This window comes from Ictalurus furcatus, chromosome 1, assembly GCF_023375685.1.
Source record: "Ictalurus furcatus strain D&B chromosome 1, Billie_1.0, whole genome shotgun sequence".
NCBI lineage: Eukaryota > Metazoa > Chordata > Actinopteri > Siluriformes > Ictaluridae > Ictalurus > Ictalurus furcatus.
In genome coordinates, this window is record NC_071255.1 from 38,327,724 (window position 1) to 38,347,227 (window position 19,504).

General features: G+C 43.9%; 1 long non-coding RNA gene across 3 annotated transcripts; it reads right to left on the minus strand.

Annotated features, from left to right (window-relative positions):
• Positions 1–15,996: 15,996 nt before the first annotated feature.
• LOC128615573 (uncharacterized) lies at positions 15,997–19,502 on the minus strand. Of its 3 annotated transcripts, none has more exons than XR_008387228.1 (4): positions 19,324–19,502; positions 18,957–19,111; positions 18,029–18,279; positions 15,997–17,818 (listed from the first exon to the last, which is right to left on the minus strand). It is a non-coding gene; the product is annotated as an uncharacterized LOC128615573 (long non-coding RNA). The 3 variants fall into 3 exon arrangements; XR_008387226.1 differs by having other exon boundaries at positions 18,647–19,111; XR_008387227.1 differs by having other exon boundaries at positions 15,997–17,823; positions 18,647–19,111.
• Positions 19,503–19,504: the final 2 nt, after the last annotated feature.

A 19,504-nucleotide genomic window follows, 5' to 3' on the forward strand; every position in this document is an offset into this window, starting at 1 on the left:
TGTTACCAGTCCCTTCTCCTCTCTTCTCGTTGTGGCCCAAGTTTCGCTTCTGTATAACATCACAGGCAAAACTGTGCCATTGAAGAGATTGGCACAGGTGGTCTTGTCCAGTCTTAGCACATCCCATATGCTGTTGAAGGCTTTCCATCCAGCCCTTACTCTACGCGAGATCTCCTTTTCCATGTCTCGGCGCATGTTCACTTCCTGCCCTAGGTAGACGTATTTCTCCCCCTCCTCTATTTCATCACCACCAACCACCATTCGGCCTCCTGGCAAATTTGCAGACCGCATGTATTTCGTTTTCATGCGGTTCATCTTGAGGCCTACTGCAGAGCTTTTGATGTCGAGCTCCGTCAGCATGGTCTGCAGCTGATCTGTGGTTTTGGCGATGAACACGATGTCATCAGCAAAACGGAGGTGGGTCAGTAGCTCGCCTTTGATGTTCATGCCACCATGCCAGTCGATGTCTCTGATGATCTGCTCGAGATCTGTACATGCAGAATTTGCCTCTTGGAGCAGTTGGATGTACTGTGCCTCGACCCCTTGCCTCTCCAGCGAGATCAGCACTGCGTTTATCTCGACACTGTCAATGGCCTTCTTGTTGTGTACGAATGCAATGCACAGAGGCATCCTGTACTCTTTCGCTCGCTCAAGCAGTTGGGTCAGAGTGAATATGTGATCCATCCTGCTATAGTTCTTCCAGAAGCCTGCTTGCTCTCTCTTGGTTGCTGTTCATCTAGATGTTGTGATAATCGGTTCAGGATTACCTTTGTGAACAGCTTGTACACATGAGACGAGGCATATTGATAATAGTTCTTCAGATCTTCTCTATCGTCCTTTTTGAATAGCAGGATGGTATTCGACTCTTTCCATTGTGAGGGTATTTTTCCCTCATCCAGATAGTGAGTGAATCGCTTGGCGAGGATTTTCCAGAGCTGCTCTCCGCCTGACTTCAGCATCTCAGATGTTATGCCATCTTTCTCTGGCACTTTCCCACTTTTCATCAAATTGATGGCTCATTCACCCTCACTGACAAGGATTTCTTTCCTTTGAGATGACGACAACGGCTGCGTATTCCAGGCTGACTTAAAAAGCTTGGTGTAGAAGTCTTTGCAGATCTTTTCCACCTCACTTTTATCGCTGACCAGTACGCCAGCTGTGTTCTTGAGTGTTGTCACCTCTGATGTTTATAGTGCCATGTCCCTCTCATAATTTCTTGAGGCTCTTAATTTCCTATGCGGCCTTCAGGAGCTTTTCCATCCGGTATTTCTTGAAGTCTCTCTTCAAATGTTGACGCATCACTCTGCTGAGAAGGGAATATTCGAGGTGATCTTCTGCAGTCCTCTTCATGTTCTTCCTCTTCTCCAGCAGTTTCTTAGTTTCCTCCGAGATTCTTCCCATCTGCTCCCTCTTGCATGCCTCATTAGCCTTCCACAAGCACTCCTTCAATTTCCTTATCAGTGAGTCATAGTCCGTCTATTTTGTCAATTTGATGCCACGTTTCCTGCTTGATGCTTCCTGCAGCTGCGTCTCGTCGTAGACCTTAACGCATTCTTCCTTTGATGCCAAGTGCAGTGCCTTCTTCTCCCTCGTCCCATCGATAACGATCTTTGCCCTCAGTAGGCGGTGTTTGCTGCCGGTGTTGAATGGCGCTATGACGGAGACGTCCTGCAAGATACACTGCTTGTCGACCAGGATATAGTCGATCTCATTGCGATGCTCAGCATTTGGAGATATCCAGGTCCATCTCTTCTCCTGCTTCTTCTTGAATAGGCTGTTGCCGATGTAAAGCCTCTCTCATTCCTTTCACCCAATACGAATTTTCCGATTTATGTTTCTCCTTGCCACCCTTGTCCGACCTTTGCGTTGAAGTCTCCCATTATGACGGTGTAAGTGGATTTCACAGCTACCATTTTGTCTAGCTGACAATAGAATTCCTCGACTTCATCATCATCGCTGGCATTCGTTTGAGCGTAGGTCTGGACAATCTTGAGGGTGGCCTTCCCAGAGAGGTTCACGTTCAGCACCCCGATCCGTGATGAAACAAACTGGCAAGAGGCGACCTTTGAATCCCATTCCTTGCTAACGATGAACCCGATACCTCCAACTAATCCGCTTTCCCGAATCTTACAGCGCTTCCGTTCTTCCACCACAAACTCGCTTCCTTCTTCTGATGGGTCTCGCTCAGCCCTAACACATCACACCTGATCTTATTCTTCTCCTCCATCAGGTGGTTCAAACAATTCCCCCTGCCAAAGACCTGCAGTTGTAGGTACATATGGCAAGGTTAATCCTATTCCTTTGTGGCCTTCTGGAACCTGAGATTCTTAGCAGCCTCTCGTTGCTCTAGATGCATCCCGCCGCTGTGGAATGGCCCGATTGATGCGCAGGGTACTGAGGCCCATTTCATCATGCTGTTTTAGCCTTTGAATGTTGCCATCCTGCTGGCTGGGCAGGCAGGCCAGTACCTCTTCAGTTTAGCTAGCTTTCGACCTCTAGAAAAAGAATCATTTCTAGGATCAAATAGTCTGACACCTTTGTAGCATGGTAAAACCTGAGGGCATTAAGCCCCGCTACCAAAGCTATCAGACAAGCCTTTGTCACCACTGTGCCACTTTGAGGCACTGAAGCAGGATTTCCAGTGGAGACAATACTATACTATACTACAACTACTATTACTGTAGTTATACCCTGCTAGTAGCCTGATCTGAGAATGATCATAAAGGCCAATGTAACCCAGAGGTAAAATAGGCAATAAGTAAAATAAATAAAATAAGTCCTGATTGAAATAAATATGCAATAAATGTTTATGTACAAGTGATTATACATTTTATGTGATAACTATATACAAGCGCTTTATGCTGAAAAGATTCCTTGTGAACTAAAAATGAGTTTTTTGTAAACCTTTATCATCCAATAAGAGGGCATATTGTTATTGGGATATTAGCCTGTAAGGTTGAGTGTTACTACATCCTAGCCAATAGAATGGTTAGTCCCACCTCTCAGCCGTTCACACTAGCGAGGGAGATGGGAAGTGATGTCAGTGGTAACTGAATCATCGTAGCGGTATATTAATACTTACTTTCTGTTACGGGTGTAAACTACTAACAGTGTGAAATACCACAAGAGAGTCTAATTTGGAGGGCATGTTGATAACGTGCCCTTCCATTGCACTGGTGAGTTTATGTTCCGCTAACCTTATGTTCCGCTAACCTATATGCTAATGTCCATTTTATGCCCATTGACCTCACCCTGTGCTACTGTAAGCTAAATGTAAGCTAACGGCTAAAATGTATTATCCCTGTTAACATACTAGAAATGTATTTAATGGTAAAACAGGATATTTCATGGTATTCTGGACTGCTACCACTGATGAGTGGAGTAGCTCCGTTGAGTTATATGTTTTGTAACTGTGTTTTACGTCGAGTGTTAAATTGTGTGTATTAACCGTTGCGCCCTTGAGGTCTAGTGGTCTGTTGAGACACTTATATTAGTGAATGCTAACGGAGAGCTGGTTTTCATGCACCTCATTCATGCATTTAGGGCTATTAAGTGTATTTTGTATGTGTTTATTGAGTTTATTGATACTAGCCTCAGCCTATGACAGCAATGTCAATAGTGTTAGCTGTGAGGTAATTTTATGCTGACCTATTCCATATAGGTCAGGTTTTATTGTTGTCAATAGTTTTCAAGAGTTGCAGCATTTCCTTGGCTTTGCAAATTTTTACCGAAGATTCATTAGAGACTTCAGTAAAGTAGCGCAACCCCTGACATCGCCCCTGAGAAGTAAGCCCAGGCGACTGCTGTGGACTTCAGTCGCCCAGGAGGCTCTGGAAAGACTTAAGCGGGCTTTCACCACGGCTCCCATTCTCAGACACCCGGATCCCTCCAGGCCGTTTGTTGTGGAGGTCAACGTGTCGGGAGTGGGAGCAATTCTATCGCAAAGGTTTGGCGAGAGTCCCAAGTTACACCCCGTGGCCTTTTTTTCCCGGAAGTTGTCGCCAGCAGAGCGCAACTATGATGTGGGGAACCGTGAACTTCTGGCCATCAAGCTGGCCCTAGAAGAGTGGAGACACTGGTTGGAGGGGCGGTACACCCATTTGTTATCTTCATGGACCATAAGAACTTGGAATATCTACGAACCGCCAAACGGCTCACTCCTCGCCAAGCCCGCTGGTCCCTATTCTTTTCCAGGTTCCAGTTCACCCTGTATTACCGACCTGGTTCAAAGAATACAAAGGCTGATGCCCTGTCTCGCATTTATGCCCCAGAGCGGCCGACGGAGCAAGAGAGTTACATTATGCCTCCCTCCTGCATAGTGGGCGCCCTGGAGTGGCCCCTAGAACAGAACTTAGCCCGTATCCCCAGCTCAAGAATCCCAGCAGCCTGTCCTCCCAACAAACATTTCGTGCCTAAGCGGTACCGTCTCGAACTCATCACCTGGGCCCACACAACTTTGGCCACGGGCCACCCAGGGGGCGCGCCGCACTTACCAACTGCTGGCCGAGAAGTACTGGTGGCCCAACATGCCCAGAGAGGTTCAGCGCACCATATCCTCGTGTTTCTCTTGCGCTCAGTCCAAGGGACCACGTGCGCTCCCGGCTGGGAAGTTGGTGCCCTTACCCGTACCTGAACGTCCGTGGTCCCATCTGGCCCTCAATTTCATAACCGACTTGCCGAAGTCGTAGGGGAACTCCGCGATATTGGTGGTCGTAGATCAGTTTTCGAAGTCCCTGCGCTTAATTCCCTTACCAGCCATCCCATCTGCCTTCACCACGGCAGAACTCCTGTTTCAACACGTCTTTCGTTACTTTGGCATCCCCGAGGAGATTGTGACTGATAGGGGGCCACAGTTCACATCGCGGGTTTGGGCCAGCTTTATGAGGAAGATGGGGGTCGCCATTAATCTGACTTCCAGGTACTACCCCCAGGCCAACGTACAGGCAGAACGGGCCAACCAGGAAGTCATACGGTTTCTTCGGACCTACTGCTCTGCCAACCCAGGGGACTGGAGTCAGTACCTACCGTGGGCGGAATACGGCCAGAACTCGCTACGGCATTCCACCACCCAGCTCATCCCGTTCCAGTGTGTCTTGGGTTACCAACCGCCATTATTCCCCTGGAACGTGTCTCACACGGACTCGCCAGCAGTGGATGAGTGGTTCCGCCAAAGTGAACAGGTCTCGGAGCGTGCCCCTCAACAGCTGGTGCAAGCGTCCCACATCGCTAAACGACCAGCGCCGGAGGGCTCACCCTAATTATCGACCCGGGGACAGGCTGTGGCTCTCCACAAGAGATTTGAGACCCCTCACGGGCACAAAACTTCAACCGAAATATATCGGGCCCTTCCGAATTCTGAGGCAAATTAATGAGGTCACATATTGTCTGGACCTTCTGAGACACAGTCACATCGCCCCGTCTTTCCACGTCTCACTTCTCAAACCTGTGATCTCGGGCCCCTTGGCCACAGTGGTGCCGGAGCATTCCCCACCGGAACCGTTGGAGATAGAAGGCCGCCCAGCCTACCGCGTCCGCGACATTCTAGACTCCAGACGGAGGAGAGGAGGACTTCAGTATCTGGTAGACTGGGAGGGGTATGGACCAGAGGAACAGTGCTGGGTCCCAGCCCGAGACATTCTGGACGCAGGCCTGCGTAAAGATATCCATGCGGCTCATCCAGACAGACGGTGAAATCGGCGCGGCAGCTCACAACATGTAGTGCCACCCAGGGACATGGCGGGGGAGGACTACACTTCCCAGTCATACCCGTGCTCGAGTTCGCCGGAGTTCTAATTACGAACACCTGCAAACACCTAAGGTTATATAAGGGCCTCCCTAGCATTAGCCGCTTGCGAAGTAACCGCTCAGCAGCCTCATCTCTGTTTGTTTACCAAGCCGATTTTCATAGAAGTGTTTTCCCTGGTGCTCGACTTAACGCTCGTCTCTCACTACGCTTTTGCCTACGTCCCTGATACACAGCTTACCTGCTCTGTCCCGATTCGATTCTCGTTTTGTGTTCAATCTCACGTCATCGCTCCGCTCGCCCGCGCTTGTCTCCGTCTACGCTTCATAACAACACCCACCTTGCATTAATCCAATATCGGTGCAATCGATGGACTGTGAACTATTATTTTAACAGTCTAGTCTAATTTGAGTGAACTCAAAACTGTACTGAGCTTTTTATTATTTTGATACTTTTCTTCTTTTGTATATTTGGGATCCCACTTTTCCATTTTATTACTTTGCCATTGCACTTGTTCTTACTGTGCATTGCATTTAATATATGCAGTTAAACTAATCTCTGTGCCTTGTGTTATTTCATTGTCGTAGTCCAACATTTGGCTTCAGCGACTGAACCTATGATCTTCTGATCTGGACAAATTCTGAACATCTAGATACCTTGATGACTCATTACTGTCATGCGAATCTGTGATTACCTATAATAACATTAAATAGGAATAACATTCATGAAATGTATCAATCAGGGTTTAGACCTCATCATAGCACAGAGACAGCATTAGTTAAAGTAGTAAATGACCTTCTACTGACCTACGATCAGGCTTGTGTCTCTCTGCTTGTGTTACTCGACCTTAGTGCAGCTTTTGATACTATAGATCACACTATTCTCCTTGATAGATTAGAAAATGTTGTTGGTATTAAGGGAACAGTCCTCTCCTGGCTCAGGTCTTATCTGACCGATCGTTATCAGTTCGTAGATGTAAATGGTGAATTCTCCATGCGTACTGAGGTTACTTTTGGAGTTCCACAGGGTTCTGTTTTAGGCCCACTGCTCTTTACTTTATATATGCTACCCCTAGGTCAAATTATTCGTAAACATGGAATTAGCTTCCACTGTTATGCTGATGATACACAGTTGTATATTTCAGCGAAGCCAGAGGACAGACAGAAGCTTAGTAAAGCTGAGGACTGTGTAAAGGACATTAGACATTGGATGTTAACTAACTTCTTTCTACTTAATTCTGATAAAACAGAAATACTTTTATTAGGCCCACGTGTAGCTAGAAGTAATCTTTCTGATCACATGGTTACTCTGGATGGTCTTTCTGTTTCATTATGTGCAGCAGTTAAAGACCTTGGAGTGATTATTGACTCCAGCCTATCATTTGATGCTCATGTAGATAATATTACTAGGATAGCCTTCTTTCATCTCAGAAATATTTCTAAAATAAGAAACATATTGTCACTACATGATGCGGAAATACTAGTTCATGCTTTCGTCACCTCTAGATTAGATTACTGTAATGCCTTACTGTCTGGATGTTCCAGTAGGAATATAAATAAGCTCCAGTTAGTCCAGAATGCAGCTGCTAGAGTCCTAACTAGAACTAGAAGGTACGACCATATCACACCGATATTATCAATACTGCACCCAGTAAAATCTCGCATTAACTATAAAATACTTTTATTAACCTATAAAGCACTAAATGGTCTCGCGCCACAATATCTAAGCGACCTTTTGGTTTTATATAATCCGCCACGCCTACTTAGATCAAAAGATGCAGGCTATTTGACGGTACCTCGAATAGTGAAGGCTACAGCAGGGGGAAGAGCTTTCTCTTATAGAGCCCCACAGTTATGGAACAGTCTTCCTATTAGTGTTCGGGACTCAGACACAGTCTCAGTGTTTAAGTCTAGGCTTAAAACGTATTTGTTTACTCAAGCCTACCCTGACTAGATTCTGTTCTACTACTTTGGAGTCATAATTATCTTTTTTCTCCCTCTCTCCTTTCGCCGAGCCCCACATGAATTTATGGAGATACTAGAGATCCAGATCCTTTCTGCCTCTGGATGGAGCTCAAATCTTCTCTAATTCCAGACTGCTGGGACTACGGCTGCTCCTAAGGCCATACAGACTTCATATAAATCCATAATGAACCTTTTCCCACTATCTGTTGTTACCCAGATGAGGATGGGTTCCCTTCTGAGTCGGGTTCCTCTCAAGGTTTCTTCCTCTTAAAACATCTTAGGGAGTTTTTCCTTGCCACCGTCGCCACTCAGTGGCTTGCTCAGTTGGGATAAATTCGCACCTTTAATATCTGTATACCATGTTGATATTTCTGTAAAGCTGCTTTGAGACAATGTCTATTGTAAAAAGCGCTATACAAATAAAATTGAATTGAACTGAATATAATAGTGGCCAGTCTTTGAGTAGCTGGTTACACCAAGCAGACAAAGAAGGAGGGCTCCTGATGGGCCACTGGGGGAAATACTGGGGATGTGAGGTTGTTAGGGAAGTTAGCCAATAGTATTACTTTAGGGCCTTCCCTAGCCAATGTCGAAATTTTCAGTCTTCTCTGGGCAGTGAGCTGTCACAGGGCAACAAAAATCTGATGCTTCCCTCCAACAGAATGTGGAAGAGTTAACGTCACTAAAAGTCCATCTGACAGCATGGAAACCACTGCCAAATGTACCTCCATGGGTTCTGTCTACCAAAGAAAAGGGTTATCGGGTCCAGTTCAGAGCTCGAACCCCTCGGTTCAGAGGTGTGCTCATCACAGTAGTCAGCACAGAGCAGAGCCCAGCGTTAGGACAGGAAGTAAGATCCCTCTTGATCAAAGGGGCCATAGAACATGTACCTCATTCCTGGGGGAAGGGAGGTTTTTACAGTCATTATTTCCTGGTCCACAAAAAAATGGGAGTATGCAGCCAGTTTTAGATCTACGCCTCCTGAACCATACTCTTTGGACATACAGGTTGAAGATGTTGATGTTCAAACATATATTATATATTATATATTTCCACAAATTCAGTTTGAAGACTGGTTTGTGACAATAAATCTAATAGACACATATTTCCACACAGAAATATTTCCCAGTAACAGGTAGTTCGTGAGGTTCCCGTTTGGAGGCAACACATACCAATATCATGTTCTTCCCCTCGCACCTTCACAAAGTGCAGGGATGCCGCTCTGGCTCCCTTGCAACTCCAGGGCATCTGTGTACTAAACTACCTGGATGACTGGTTAATTCTAGCACGATCCCCGGAACTGGTGATTCAACATTGAGATCTTGTTCTTGCCCACAGGAGGAGCTTGGGGTTCAGGTTGCACTCCAAGAAAAGTATGCTTTCTCCAGTGCAGAGGACAACTTTCTAGGGGTTATATGGGATTCTACTATGATGAGGGTGTTTCTATGCCCAACATGCATAGGGTCAATCCTATCAACATTGAGCAAGATTAAGCTGGGTCTGTGCATCCCCTCCAGTCTCTGTGAGAAACTGTTGGGGCTTATGGCAGCAGCAGCCAACGTCATACCATTGGGCCTATTGCACATAAGACGAGGATAAAACCCCTGAGAGTAATCAGTGTTATGCGGTGATGACTACGTGCTCTGAAAATTTGGAGGTGTCCCCTAACACACCATTGGGGCCATGGTGCGCACATTGTCAAGGTCATGTCTGTATGCTTTTCCACTGATCGCTCTGCTCTGAGATCTCGAGAATTTATCACGATTATTTTAGGGACAACATTTTTATTGCACTTTTACATTTAAATAAACAGACCGCTGCTTTCACATCCATGTTGTGCTACATTCCTGCTAATGTACAAATCTTTGCATGAAATTAGAGTGCATCATCTCGTAGAAGCAAGATATAAATAAAATTGTACCTAAAATATAGGATAAATAAAAATGCCATCAACCAAATGAAAATATGCATCAAATATAACAATATGCAACCAAATTAAAACAATTCAGGCCTATGCAGAAAAGCCAATAACAGTGTTTACAGGAGGTGAAACGCAGACAAATCACCCAATAGAGAGGTGCAGGGATGATGTCATTTTGTACCGAAACCCGGAAATTTTCATCACACTGGTTCCCTCGACAAAAACACAATAGGATTTTCACATAGGCTTTAACGTTAATGTCCCACAATATAACACACAAGTAGGCATGAGAAAACTTGAGCTTGTCAATTATGACAGAATTTAGGAACATAGTGTGAGCCATGACAAATTAATTTACCTTCTGATAAACTAAATGTAATATTTTCAGTTAATTTTACAGACTGTATGCAAAAAACAACCGTGAACCTGTTACACCTTGTAAACAAATACAATAACATCAATGTTCAGTGTTTGAAGTCTGCTCCTCTTAAATATATTTAAAGCTACATTTTCCACTGTCATGGTTCTGGGCTGGAGTCAGTTCTCGAACCGCTCTGTGTATATTGTGTAGATATCTGAATAATCTCATATAGGATGTGATTGGGTGAGTTCATTTACCCGTCAGATGCAAAGCACTTTAGTTTAATGGTGTTCATTAATGATGCACCAATCAGGATTTTTACAGCCGATACCGATCCAGATATCTTTATTTATCTAAGCTTTAATCAGGAGGTCATAAACAGTTAAATGTAAGCTCTCTGCTCATGGTCACTGTTAATTGAATTAAAACAATAGCAATGAGATACTGTTGGTTAATTGATAAATAAACAAGCATAAAATATTTATTTTAAAATATCTTAAACATAAAGAGTTCTAATTAAAAGTAGACTAACATAAAAATGATCCATATTAGGAAAAAGGCTAATAGACTTCTAAGGAAATAGCAAACTAAGCTTAATGTCAAATTGATATTAAATGCAACCCATAGTAATTACACATTATTTCATTTCTCATTTTATTTATATTTTATGAAGTTATTATAATATCTATTTTTTATATTAAATGATTTATTTATAACTAAGGACATTTTCTGTCTTTACATGTTAGTAGTTTTAGTTTTTGTTTATCAGTTGTTCCTTTTAGATCGGTTCCCCAGTACAGTGTTGGGGGATTAAATCAGAACCTGAAAACTGGATTTGACTTTTCCTGTGATATCTGGCAACCCTGAGTTTAAATAAAGGTAATGATCTAGTAGAGTTGGTGTAGAAGGAAAGCGAACAGTTGCTACTCTTGATTATGATTGGTTGATTGATTATGATTATTTAATAAAGAAGTTTGAATTAAACCCACATTGTAGCATTAGCATTATTAATAATTTACTCCACCCGACACCGCTGTCTCTACACGAGCCGGTCACAGTCGCAGGTTCAGCACAATTTGAGTGATAAATAAAATATGGCAGGTTGTGAGATCAGGAAGTTGATGCAGATGATGTACAGAGTTACTCTCGTCATCATAATGGCTTCTCTGCAGTATGTACACACTTGTTCGGTTGACTGAGGAGATGAAAAGCAGTATGAAAGTAACTGTTGCCTGGTGTAGATGCATTTTGGACTTCCTGTAGTTTTTATTCCGATTGTATTATACAACTCCGAACAGGTCACTCGCACCGGTGCGAATAAATATTTATTCACAGTCGCACAAAATACTTTTCAGTTACAAATGCAAGTGAAATGGTCACACTGTAGAGCCTTGAGTTTGTCTGCAGAGTTTTTTCCCATTTAGCGTGATAACGTTTAATGTCCCCGACAACCTCTGTAGTGCCATTTCATGTTAGTGTTATGATTTCTGAAGCGACGCTGGCAGCCTGAGCGCTAAAATCCTACCACTGTTTGGCATTACAAATTGACGTCATCCCTGCGTCGCCCTATGTGATTGGCTGTAAGTGTAGGAAGCGCTTGATTTGATATGCAGCGGCGTTTTCTATGAGTGGAGGACGAACTTTAAATGTCAATATCGCAGTTGATCATGTTCATGTAATTGTGGGCAGTCCAAATCTTAATCGCGATCGATATTCGATTAATTGTGCAGCCCTACACTAGAGCACCATCCACAAGAAAATTGTATGCTATCAAGTGGTGACTTTTTGTCTGCAGGTGTGAGGAACATCAGTTAGACCCAGTAAACTGTGCAATAGCTACCATTTCTCAGCAGGGTTTGCTCCTTCTACAATCAAGGCCTACGTGGCCACCATTTTGGTCAGCCATGCCCCTATTGATGGAGCCTCTGTGGGGCTACATCCTCTAACTTCGAGGTTCATGTGTGGTGTCAGCCAGCTGAGGCCCATCTGCAGACCATGCATACCTTCCTGGAACCTTTCTGTCATACTAGAAGGTTTGTTATGTGCCCCATTTCAGCCCTTAGAGTCAGCCTCAGAGAAGCTTCTGACTCTAAAGGTAGCTCTTCTGCTGGCCCTGACATCTCTCAAGCGAGTAGGAAATCTACAAGTTTCGTCTCTTGCCCCTTCCTGCCTTGAATTTGCCCCTGGATTAGCCAAGGCCTTTCTATATCCTAGGCCGGATTATATTATATATGCAGGCTTTCTGCCATCCTCTGTTCCTCACACCGGAACAAGAGAAATTGCACCTACTGTATCCAGTAAGGGCTCTCTGTACTTACGTCCACTGCTCCAGCCATTGATGTAAGCTGGAGCAGTTTCTGGTCTGCATCTCTAATTGGATAGTGGAAGCAATCTCTACCACTTATGAGGCACGCAGTCTCACTATACCACTGGGCATATAGGCTCATTCCACTAGGGGGCTCGCCTCCTTGAAGGCTTTATCCTAAGAGGTATCTTTTAGGATGTGTGTGCTGCGGCAGGGTGGTCGACGCCACACACATTCATTCGATATTACAGTTTGGACATGCATTCCACCCTGGGCTCAAGTGTCCTGAAGTGACCCTTGAGCTTGGATCTTTTTGAACAGGCAATACCCTCAGTCTGTTATTAGTGTTTACATCATAAACATTTGCATACTAAACCCAATTCCGAAAAAGTTGGGACAGTATGGTTAATGCCAAAAAAAAAAAACAGTCATTTGAAAATTTAATTCACCCTGTATTATATTGGAAATTATTTACACAATATTTTATGTTTTATGTTGTGAATTAAATTTTTTTTTGAAAATATACATTCATTTCAAATCTGAAATAACTGTCAGTCAACTGGTTACCACTGTGTCATATCACAGCAAACCATCAACTCCATTTCCCAGAATGCACCACAAATTACAAACATGGCCGACAAAGACTACAACTCCCAAACTTGCACACAAACATGTTCACCATTGCCTGAATTCTAATTAGACATGTCTGTTGCCCATTGCACCTTCACCCACACCACTCCATTATAGAGACTGTTCACACACAAAGTCTTTGCGAAGTATACACTCAGTTGACTAGCTCTGTCTATACCAAGCTTTGATATTGTGTTTGTTTTTCTGGTTTTGACTTTGATCTCGTTTTTTGACCTTGTCTCTCTGCTTAACCTTGTTTTGACTGTTTGCTTGATCGCCTGACCTCTGCCTGGATTTTGCATTACCCTTTGGACTTGTTGTTTTTGGTATTAAACTACGTAACCTACACTTGCTTCTGTCTTCACTTCCATTACGTGACACTGTGTAACCTTTGTTACACATCACCTTTTCTTTTAATAACATTTATTAAGTGTTTGGGCACTGAAGACACCAGGTGGTTAAGTTTAGCAAGCGGAATTTTCCCCCATTCATCCATTACGCATTTCTTCAGCTGCGCAACTGTACGGTGCCTTTGTTGCCTTATTTTCTGTTTCAAAATGTTCCATACATTCTCAATCGGAGACAGCTCAGGACTGCAGGCAGGTCATACTAGCACCTGGACAATTATGAGAGCTAAAACATAGATATCTTTCTTTTCTCATTTAGTGACAGTTTGCTTTTATAGAGGTTTTTTTTTATATAAAGTAGGGTTTTACTAGAAAAAGTAGTTGCTGCAAAGCTTTGGCCATATACACGGTTACAGAAGCTGGCTTGAGAATTTTGATTATTTTCACAGTCTACAAGTTCATTCCTATAATTTATGTAAATAAAATTAAACAAAATTCATTCAACACATTCGTTTAGCAATTTTAAAATGCAATCTTTACTTAAAACGTCGTTTCTTCAGGTATGCGTTACAGTGTTGACTCGTATTCCAAAGCCTGTCGGGTTCTTTGCGGTTGTGCCATGATAACCCGTTGTGCAAATGTTTCGTCCTCGCTTAATTTGGTGAGAACTGTTTCGTTCTCAGAGTCAGTGTCGCTTAATTCGGTGAGATGCACCTCCCCCCTATGATGCGGTGACGCCTCACACTCTATGATTACGTATTGGCTAGAAATGTTGGAGACATTGGTCACAGCTGTAAGTGCAAAGCGTCTGCCCAAAGGGATAACGCAGCATATTATTAGGGCTAAAATGCCGAGGATGCCGAGGATGCCGAAGAGCGTTACACCAAGACGGGTCAAGGTGGCGGCCCAGTCCCCAGAAAGCAGCCAGGAAAGCCATGAGGGAAGGTGTGGGGAAAAACCAGAGTTATGTACATGTTCCTCCTGAAGGGCTTTCAAGCGATCTAGGACACAAATGAGGGCACCATGGGCCCCTGTGTGTAAGGGAATTGGCGGCACAGCTTTTGGGGCCAATCATAGTGCACACCCCCTTCTCTGGAGCGTGCATCTGATTAAGAACAAACCGATTCTGAGCTGCCATGAGAGATGTTGCATGCAACTGGTCACAGATGAGGCGCAGAGCCCTCATCGAGTAATTAATAAAACGTTGTTGGTTGTACCATATGTAGTTACTCCATGCAGTATTGTGATTATTCTGTACACTGGGAAAAAGGATGGATGCGTACCCACTTCGCCCATTGCTTTGAAGTGGTCTGGGACGCCTACCAGGGTCCTCCCAAAGTCCAGTTTGACGGTTGTATCAGAGGCCCAGTCCAAGTAGTTCATGGTTTCTGAGTCACGAATGTACTGAGTCCAGAGTAGTGTCACATTTGCGGCGGGAAGGGGCCTTAGGCATCTCTTCCGGTATTAGCAGTACTCGTGTTTTTCCGTCCAGCTGGACAGGAGCGCAACAACCTTGCCATTCAGGCAGGAGAGTCTGCCTTACCCGGTCACACCCACAGTACCAGAAAATGTCAGCGAGAGGAAGGGTCCCTTCTCCTAGGTTAGGCAAGAAGATGCGAGCTACGCTGGAGGTAATGCACAAGTAGTCAGTTGTCAAGTTACACATTGAACACGTGGTTACACTCAAACTGTCTGCGGGTAGGGAAGCGATACAGCGGGCAGTCGAATTTCCCATGGGGTAGGCCCCATGTTGCGAGCACAAGTAGAGAGGAAAGTGGAACGGTAAATCACTGCATACAGGCAGAAACCTGGATCCCTGTGTCTGAACGGGCTGAAACCCACAGTTCAAGCTGATATTCTGCATCCAGGAAGGCCCAAAGGCAACTGAAATGGCCCCAAGCAGACAGACAGTAGGACACAGAAAGTCCTCAGTGTAGGGCTCATTGAGGCACTCACCTAGATCCCCCAGGGGGTGCATAAAATGGGGACTACCACTGTGATCGTGGCAGGCGAGGCAGGAGCGGTCAGTGACGGATCAGGCCATGTGAAACATTCAGCTTAAATACATGTTACTTTGTTTGTGAGCATAGCTAGTGATGTCGCTGACAATAGAGTACTGTTGCAATTTCCTTAAAACCTGAGCCTCCGCCCCATTGACATGGACTGTTGCGTGCGCATAATGGTCTCCACCCCGGCGTAGGTTAGAGCACGTGGCTTTAGAACAGCGAAAGGACAGCCAAAATGGGTGCCCGATGGTGGCTGTGTGTTCACTGCGAGAGATGCCAATGGTGTGCCACGGGAAGATACCTTTAACTGTGTCGTTGTAGGAGCACCAGCCTGTTTTGCGAGCACCCATGATTTTAATGTGCCCAACTTGCACTTCAGCATGATCAGACTTTATCCAATATTTGGCCAAATGAGGACTACCCTGAATTAGTGATTCATAGTGAACCTGTTTCAACAGGGCCAACGCACAAATCAAGTTGCGCACTGTGTCAGGATCGAGTGGCAGGAGGAACTTCACCAATGTTGTGTGGAGTGTCATTTTTCATTTAAGGAGACATCTGTCTGCCGCGGGCTTCACTTCCGGGCCTATGCCTGTGATCAGCCACGTGACGACACAGTACGTCTGACTCGTGCCAAGGGAACTTTAGATAGAGCAGGGGCCTGCTCAGACATGGAAGTAACATTCTTGATGCTGTCATATTATGTGAGTTCACAACTGCAGGGGAGTCTGAAGCATAGAAAACAACAACTAGTGTGACTATACGTGCAATGCCAGTGGCCACCCAGGTGGATGCCACCACCGTATCTGATGCTGTGCACTTGTTAAGGTGTGGCCCCTTCATGGTCCGTTCCTGTGCTAGGAGTGGGTTGACGACTCAGGGGTTCCATTGGGACAGGGAGAAGTGTGTCCGGAGGCAAGCTCTGCAGAGCTAGGTCACTAACTATAGGTAAATTGTCTAAGCTGACCAGGACGGCTAAGTCTATGGTCAGAAAGAGGGTCTCTGTTGGGCCTACTGTGTCCTGTATAATTTGGGTTATTCTGGAACAGGTTTCATTGTCATTCAACAGGGAATCTGCTGGGGCACCTATCTCACCTTGTGCACTGTCTGAGGCTGCAGGTGTTTCATTGTCTGGGGAGGCTGCAGGTGTGGTTGGTACAATGTCACTAGTTACTGCTTCTCGAGATCGTTTGGCCACTCTATGCTTGGTTTGGGCACGTGTTCCTTTTGCGGGGCTCAGCTGCTCATCCGGTTCACTTTTGCTGTCTGACTCAACAGGTTCCGGAGAGGTCTATGGCTCTCCCTGCCTGGAAGTGGAGGCTTCTTCTTCCTCTCTCAGACACAGGAGGGGTCCTTTTCCTGCTCCTCGACAACAGTGGTTTAAGTGAAACCAGTGGTCTTTCCCCTCAACTTTTACAGCCGTTGGGGTAGCTGCGACCACTGTGAAGGGCCCCTCCCTCCTGTGGTCAAAGACACCTTTTCTTTTGAAGACATGTATGTATACTTTGTCACCTGGCTCCACCAATCTTTCTGGAACCAAGTTCTCATCCCCGTGGATTGCTTTCCATACCTGTGAATACAATTCTCTGTGTATCTAGTTTAAACTGCGTATGTATTCCTGCATCTCGTCTTCTAACTGCTCCAGGAGTAAACCTTTATAGGGGCCATGGGTAAATGCCATTGGCATGGGACGGCCTGTTAGCATCTCATGTGGGGTCAAGTGAGTAATGCGGTTAGTCTGTGAACACATCTTCATCAGGGCCAATGGCAAGACCTGTACTCATTTTTAACGGGAACTCTCACAAATTTTTGGTAGTTTAATCTTTATTACCCTGTTTGCCTGCTCTACCATTCCTTGCGACTGGGGGTAGTACATGCATCCCAACCTGTGGTCCATACACAAGGTCTTTGCAATCACCTTGATTGTTTTATTTACAAAGTGCGCACCATTGTCTGAACTTAAATAATCTAGGATGCCAAACCTTTGCCAAAAATAAAACTACTAAAATGTAAAGACAGAAAATGTGCTTTGTTATAAATAAATCATTTAATATAAAAAATAGATATTATAATAACTTCATAAAATATAAATAAAATGAGATATAAAATAATGTTTTATTCCTATGGGTTGCATTTAATATCAATTTGACATTAAGCTTAGTTCGCTATTTCCTTAGAAAGCTATTAGCCTTTTTCCTAATATGGATAATTTTTGTGTTAGTCCACTTTTAATTAGGACTCTTTATTGTTTAAGATATATAAAAATAAATATTTTATGCTTGTTTATTTATCAATTAACCAACAGTACCAGGACATACCACTGTTTCACTCATGAACTGACAGAGGAGAGTCACATGACCTCCTGTGATCATGTGATTTATCAAATTTAAACAGAACATTCCAAAAGAACTTCCTGGTAACAGTGTTGATTGATCTGGAGAGGTTGATACGGGCTATAATGATAGTTGGTGTTGTTCCCAGAACTTTTCTTGAAGTTGCCATGCAGCATTCTTTAGGCAAGCATAATGTAGCCTCTTCCTGCTGGTCTTTTGCAATCATAGAGGTAGATGCGCGCACACACACACACACACACACACACACACACACACACGCACACAACAGTTTTGTGTTAAAAATGATAAAACAGAAAATTCACTAATATGTTAAAACCACAAACCAAAAACATTGTTTTGTGTGTGTGTGTGTGTGTGTGTGTGTGTGTGTGTGTGTGTGTGTATTTATTTACTCCACCTCCTGCTCTAAAAATTATTTTGACTAAACCAGTCAAGGCAGTTGGAGTTAAAGTGAAACTCCATTTAGTGACGATTGGACTGTAAAACATTCTCTGTAAGTGATCTGTGTGATGATGGCGTTAGATTTAACACACCCATGTTGGACTGAAGTAAACATGTCTTCTGAAGTGTGTGTGTGTGTGTGTCTGTGTCTGTGTGTGTGTGTTTCATGTTTTCTAGTGTAAGACATGACCTCCAAAATGAGTGTCTCTGGGGAACAGGACACAAAGAAAGACAAGAGGTAAGTGAAGGATGTGACTCAGGAAACATAACAAAACAAACTTGAGGTGGTCTTCAAAATGTTGTTAAAAAGTCATTGCAGCAAGAGAACATTTCAGATATTGATCAAAGTGGATGTTTTTGCCATCAATATACTTATAATATACAGTATGTAAGTATATTTAAGATTATGACTTCATATGACTTGGTCATGACGTGCTTACACAACACCTGCACTACCTACATCCCTCTAATACATCTTCTATTCATTCTTCTTCAGTAACCACTTTATCCTGTATTACCCTGTATTTATAAATATTTATTAAAAATGTGGGCAATTTCATTTCAATACATCTACCTCAGTTTAATGTTGCACAAACAACTGCACATATCTCCCTCCCTGGCACCTGGTATACTGTCCACCTACCTAAGGCTGCTGCAGCCCCCTAAATGCCTAGATAATTACTCAGTAGGTGTCTCACTGAAGAAAGCAAACTTTTGGACACATGAAAGGGGGAGGACTGCTGCTCCCATGGGCAAGCCTTAGCATTAGCTTTGCCTTTGTGACTAAGCTACAGAGTCATCACCCGTTCAGCGCACTGTAAGGGGTCTAATGCCAGAGTTGTTGGTTTACTATCTTTGCTTAATGCACATAGACTTTCCCCTACCAAAACAATGCTGTTCTCACTCTTGCTAGACTTTAGTGTCTAGAAGTGCACCTCTGATGCAGCATTCTTCTCCATCAGAGCGCTAACTAATCTCCACTGATCATCAATATCAGGTATTAGCTATTACTTTCTGGTAAAGAGCGTCTGTTTGCAGTCTGTAAATGAAATAAGGTGTTATTTGAAAAAAGAATTAGCAGTGAAAAGAGAAAGAGAAAAATACTGTAAACAATAATTATGCAGAATAGTGAAGAATTTATTGATGGTAAAAATGTTTAAATGGCGAAACAGGCGAGAATCTCCTGGGAAATGATTCAAAGAAAGGAACACTAGTTATTAGAGAGAGAGAGTGAGTGAGTGAGTGAATTACCTGTGTCTGTACCGGGTCTCTACTAATAATGAAGCTATGCGTTTAACTACTGTATGAAACTCTAACTGTATGTTGCTATGGTTACAGGTGTTTGTAGGCATTAATTTAGAACGGTGGATCCGATTGGAACTACCTGTGAACTGTACAGTTTGAACACACACCTTCCAGCCAATCAGAGTAG